This window comes from Xiphias gladius, chromosome 14 (assembly GCF_016859285.1).
Source record: "Xiphias gladius isolate SHS-SW01 ecotype Sanya breed wild chromosome 14, ASM1685928v1, whole genome shotgun sequence".
Lineage (NCBI taxonomy): Eukaryota > Metazoa > Chordata > Actinopteri > Istiophoriformes > Xiphiidae > Xiphias > Xiphias gladius.
The window spans coordinates 26179279-26185278 of record NC_053413.1 but is presented as its reverse complement, the minus strand read 5'-3'; the positions used below and the strand labels follow the sequence as shown (position 1 = coordinate 26185278).

Below are 6000 nucleotides of genomic sequence, written 5' to 3'. Positions count from 1 at the left end.
TCGTCACTTGTCAGGGAGAGCGAAGACGAAGGATTATTTACAAATAAATGAACACTTTATTAATGAATACAATTAACGGAATACTTCATTTTTTATATCCAATTATATGACCACTACTGTTATATTGTCAGTCAGACATTATCTGTCATACGACAGCTATAGTTGTTCAGAAATACATGAATACACGTTTAAGGTGTCCCTCTATCCGCCTACAGCCACATTGTGGAGCGTTATACTGGGTTGTGAGCACATACGCGCATGCAGCAGGAGCCTAGTGTGTGTAACAAAATAACAAAAATGCCTTCACAGAGCACCTGAATGTCTCAGAAAATTGTGTTCATTTGTTTTTATTTACATTCTTCTCTGAGCAGAATCTTTTTGGTGAAAATAAAAATAAGATGTCCTGATGGACGGATTGATAGAGACACGGAGGGATGAAACAGTCATTTCCTGTCAAAAATGTTCCCTTCTTTCCCCCCGAAATGTCCTCGGCGTTAATTTTCTAAATAAATACTTGTCATCTTCAGGAGACAGGGCATCTGATGTCAAGTAGAAAATAAAAAAATAAGATAAAAAGTGCACGAACAGTGAGGTAACATTTGAAGAAAGGCTGTTTTTTTGTTGTTTTTTTTTGTTTTTTACTGTCTGCAGTGGTCGTATTTGATTATTTTCACTTCACAAATGAACAAAATATGTAATTTTTTTTTAATGTCATTTTTTTTTCTTTTGTATGCCACTGTCCCCTTGTAGCCTGGATTTTGATGTTAATTATTTTATTTTATTTTATCATATTCATGTTTTAAAACGTTCTGTTCCCTCATCTTCATAGTCTTTGATCTTTTATTTTATTTATTGTTTTTTTTTGTTTTAAATATTCGAAATTGCTCTAATTATGAGTTTTTCACTATTTTTTATTAGCGTCATATTGTTTTGCTATTCACGTGTGAACCGTCTTATTATCAGTCCTCCGCCAGATCTGAAAGGCACTAGCCTGTATGATAGACCCCCCCCCGGAGTGATTCATCACCGCTCTCTAGACGATCTTTGTGCTGCACACGAAAGGGAGAGGAAACGGCGACTTCTCCATTCCGAAACCTCCTCTCGTCTTTAGCGCTAACGAATGTTTGATCGACAGGACCTTTGAGGCGAGCAACGTTTAATCCTCGGATTCAGCCAGGGCTTCTCGGTTTGCTTCTTTTGACTCCCTTCCCCCGCAGAGCACTGCTGTCGACCGCGAGGACTTGGCTTTGAAATCCCAGGCGCCAGATTTATCGAGCCAGACTGCACGAAGTTGATAGGCAAGCTAGCTAGCTAGCTAGCCACCAAGCTAAGTCTTAGCTAGCTTGCAGTGCTGGTCGGGGGGAGCCCGTTTTATTTTTTTTCTTTGCAAACATTTTTTTGGGGGGGTGGCGTTTTGTCATCGCGTTCCAACTGCCCGTGGCTGTTTCCCCTTAAATCTGAAGAGTACTTGCGGTGAGGTTTAAGCGGTAAGCCGGTTGTTCCTCGCTAGCGTGCTCGATATAGCGTGCTAGCTAATACCCTGCGTATTTAGCCTGGAAGTCAGCTCAAGGCCTCAGTCCATTGCCACCAACAGCTGCCACCGCCGCCACCAAAGTATTTGCATTGCCCCGCAGTGAGAGGTGACAGGTGAGTAAGCAACAGACACACGGGAAGACGCTGTCACGTCACTGCTTTGTACAGCCAGGTTCGGTTAGCTCGCTTGCTAACTCGATATTAGCCTGATTGAAAACGAGTTGGGGGTGGGTGGGATGTTGGGGAATCCGCGAAATCACGCCGGAGGTCGCCATCTTTCACTGGATGCTGCTGCAAGCCAGCTAACTAGACATGGCTGCTACTTTCCAGCCCATGTCAACTCTCAAACGTAACGTAACGGTGTGTCTCCGGCTCCTCTTTTATTGGCCGTTTATTACCAACATCCAGCCTATCCTTCGCTCTCAGCAAGCCCACATATGGCCCCTGGCATGGGCATGGCATGTGTCAGCTGCGGTCTTCCTCGGCTGTGTCAGCTACTAAATACGCCTGCATTGCGTCTTTAGTGGAAGTTGCAGTGTCTGTCTGGTAAAGTGGATCCAAACTGACTGCTGGTGTCGTTCTGGACGGAGATAAACACCGATTCAACCCTCCCACAGGGACATGCGAGATGCCTGGTGACCATCCTCCACCAGCGGTAACCCACCGACTAAAAATAAACCCGTCGGCCCACTGTTGCATTTTTCGCCGGTGGGGTTAAACCTCGGGAACAACAGAGCAGCATTTGGGTTGTAAATCACATCTCGTGGTTATGTGGTGGAAACAAGGCGTGTGTTTTGATTTAGACCTTGTCTAGACGTCATGATTGACTCAGTGCATCTGTAGCGGAAATGGCAAATATTGTGACCGGGGTCAGCGTTTTTATGGGATGTACCGGGTCAAACTGCATTGCAAACCTTGTCAGGAGTCGTGATTACCCTCTGCCCTGTTTCACACAAACTTCACTTACAATACACTATTTATCACTCTGCGAGGCAGATTATGTGTTTGTGAAAGGTGTTTGCTCAAACAGTTTAAAATTAGAGCGTAGGAGGCGTCTGATGTAGGACTCGGCAAAAATATTGTCACTTTTTTTTTTTTTTTCATCTTGATTCATGTCAATAATTTACACTTGCATACAAACATACATGCCATTAACGAGGGAGGAAATTCACTCAACATATTTGTTGGATCTCAAGGATACACACAGTGTGTTTTGGCGAGTAACGCTGAATGTAAACATTACTTGTTTATTTGAAAGAAAACTCAACAAGGCAACTCCTTAAGGGGTATATTTAGTTTTAGATTGAATCCTAAAGACATAAATTAATGGTTTGTTATGGTTCAAAACAGTAATTTACTTCTGAATCAATAACCAGCATGGTATAACATTTATTTATTTATTTGTTTCTAAATAAATAGCTTTTGGCTATTGGACACTGGTACTGACAGTTGTATTAAGTTTTATGTGCCACATAAATAAAATAAAAATAGACTCATTCTACTAAAGTATATACTTTTCATGAACTTATCTTATGGGGTAATGACTGAAAAGGCTGCTGGGGGTTGAAGTAACGTTAATCACAATTGGCTTGCTCACGATCTTGGCTGCTCGTGCTAGTGCTACAGTTTGGGAGCGCAGACTGTGGCTCTCTGTTTACGTGGGCGAATGGTAACGTTACCTTTTCAGATGGAGGATGAGGTTTGTCGTGTGTCCCGTCTTTGTCACAGTTCTCCTGCATATCTTGTAACGGCCACAGTTTCTTCATCTTATACCATCTTGTGTTTGAGTCTCTTCACAGTCGCTCATTATTTTTTTTTATTACGTTTCCAACAACGTGTGTACTTTGTATTAAATTTTGTTTTTTTTTGCTTTGTTTATTTCCCCCCACTTGTTTTGGCCCATTGTGTCAGCTATATAACATTATAGCTGCAGCCTAATGGGGTGATGGTGCAGATGAGGGCTGACCCAAATGCACAAATGTGCTCCAGTTAAAGTCATGGATCTCCAAAATATTGGTCTTTCAAATCAGTCAAAGGGGAAACTGTCTTGTTTTAAGATGAGCTTTGTGTTTTTGGACACTTTCAGTTTCAGTGTAAGTCCTCATAAGCATAGATGGTTGTAGAATTTTTTTCTTGGACTCATCTAGGAGTATTTAATTCCCTCGTGAAGTTAAAAAATGGAAACTGACCATCGAGTTTATGCAAGTTACGCATGACAGTTTCCAAATGGAAAACAAAGTGTCAGGATTTGCCGCAGAGTAGGATGTGTAGGGCCAAGCTTCAATCAGTTGCTCAGTTTGGGGTTTTTTTTTGACAAAAGTGGTTTTCGAATGACACAGACATCTTGGTTGGCAGATCAAAACCCTTGAACCAATATGTGAATTCGAGCATAGTGGATTAGTTGATTTGACAGAAAAATAATTGGCAACTACTTTGATAATCAATTAATTGTTTGTCATTTCAAGCAAAAATAATTTTATAAAAATGTCAAATATTTGCAGCAGATTTGCTGCCTTTCTTTTCTGTCACATGATTGTATACTGAATATTCGAGGACGTTACGTTCAGCTCAGCAAATTTTTTTTTTGGACAATTTTTTTGATGTTTCATAGACACAGTCGATTTAATTGGTGAATTGAAAGAAAAATCTGCAGATGAATCGATGATGAAAACAGTTGTTAGTTGCAGCCCTGATTTGGATGCTGCAAAACAACGGAAAGTAAATCATATATCACTTCAGCATGGTATTCAAATTATTTGCTGTGACTTGGTGAGGCTGAAAAAAAAAAATGCACAGAAAAGTCACAAAGGTTAAATGTACAATTCAGTTGGCGAAAAGGTTTTAAGTCTACTGCTCAGAGCAGTTTATCACACAACAGTTGTTTTTGAGAGATAAGTAGAATTGATGGAGAGCTGTGTTTAGCCCCATTCATGGCAATGGCATCACTCACACACACATGGACACACGCCGTCTATGGGAATCAGTATGTGGATCAAAGGTCACTAGCTTTACAGCCATGCCATTCTTTTTCTGCTTTGTATGCAAACACAGCGAGGGCCTGTGTCAGAGACAGGCACCCGATTGTTGGGGCGGATTATCTCTGCTTTACAAATGGCTCCAACAGGACAGGAAAGAAGGTGTTTCCAGTGATGTCTGTACTCAGTAGCCTCGTCCTCCTCCCCAGCTTTCTCTGTAAAGGTGTAACGATGAGGTCAGATGTAGTGGAAGGGATTAAACCGACAGGACTACGGGTTTTGAAACTGCAGCCTTAGGTATGAAATAATGATGCTGAAAACCCGATTAATGTCGATTTTATCATTCAAGGTGACGTCCTCTAATGTCTTGTTTTGTCTCACCAACAGTCCAAACCCCCAAGATATTTAGTTTCATATGATATATTAAACAGAAAGGCAGGGAATCTTTGTATTTGAGAGGCTGGAAATAACATTCCTGCATAAAAGAAGAGATTAAAGATGACTCAATAACCAAAATAGATGCCAGTTGTTTCTCTTTTGAATGACTAATCCATTAATCAACTATTTTTTGCAGCTCTAATAGAAACTACACTACACTAACCAAGGTGTGGAGGTTGTGCTGAAGCGGTTAATTAACTGACTGACTGAGAGTTAATGAAACTGAATCAAATTTTCAGATCCAATGAAACATCTTTTCTTGATTCAGAAAAGAGACACAATGTAGGTTCCTTACTGGGGCTACAATTGGCAATTTAATGTATAAATTCTCAGAAAAAGGTGAAAATTCTCTTCCCAAATTCCCAGAGCCAAAGTTGACATCTTTAGATTGCTTTTTTTTAAAAATAAATTTATTTATTTATTTATTTTATTTTATTTTTTTAGTCCGACTGTCCCAAAACCAAATACATTCAGTTTACTAACATAGAAGAGCAAGAAAAACAGCAATTATTCCCATTTTTGGCATTTTTGCTTAAACATTTACATTAACAATTAACCAGTTGTAAAAACTGGTGACAGTTATTTTTCTGACGGTCACCAAATCATTTCAGCTCCACTCCTTACAGTACTCATGGGCATTTGCTGTTACTGTGACTTCATACAGTAAAGTATCAATTGATTGGTTGAAGAGAAAGTAGGTGTAATGTGTGTCAGGGCTCTCTTAACACACATCTATAATTAGGGTGTGTTATGTTTGGTTTTTTTAGTACCAAAAAACAAAAACAAAACTGAACTTACACATCCAGGATTTATGTTTGTCTTTTTGAATAATACAACATGTAACATTCAAACACAAACTCTGGTTTAAGCTCAGATTTAACGCGTTAACACGTTCGGAGCTCACTTGGCTTTAAGAGGACTTCACTTACTGTAAACCAGTCAACACTATCCTCAGGCAACAGGAAACGCAACATATTTTTGACACGCAGGGACAAAGTCCAAGTGAAAGTTTAAACCTGTAAAAAGAAAGTATTGAAAAGACGTTTTGTTTAGT

General features: G+C 39.9%; 1 protein-coding gene across 3 annotated transcripts in view; it reads left to right on the top strand.

Annotated features, from left to right (window-relative positions):
* Positions 1-992: 992 nt before the first annotated feature.
* Positions 993-6000, top strand: part of larp4b (La ribonucleoprotein 4B) — a 46045-nt gene continuing 41037 nt past the window's right edge. For all 3 annotated transcript variants that reach the window (XM_040144104.1, XM_040144102.1, XM_040144101.1), the window contains exon 1: positions 993-1647. The gene's annotated coding sequence lies outside the window, so the exon portion shown is untranslated. The remainder of the gene's footprint in view (positions 1648-6000) is intronic.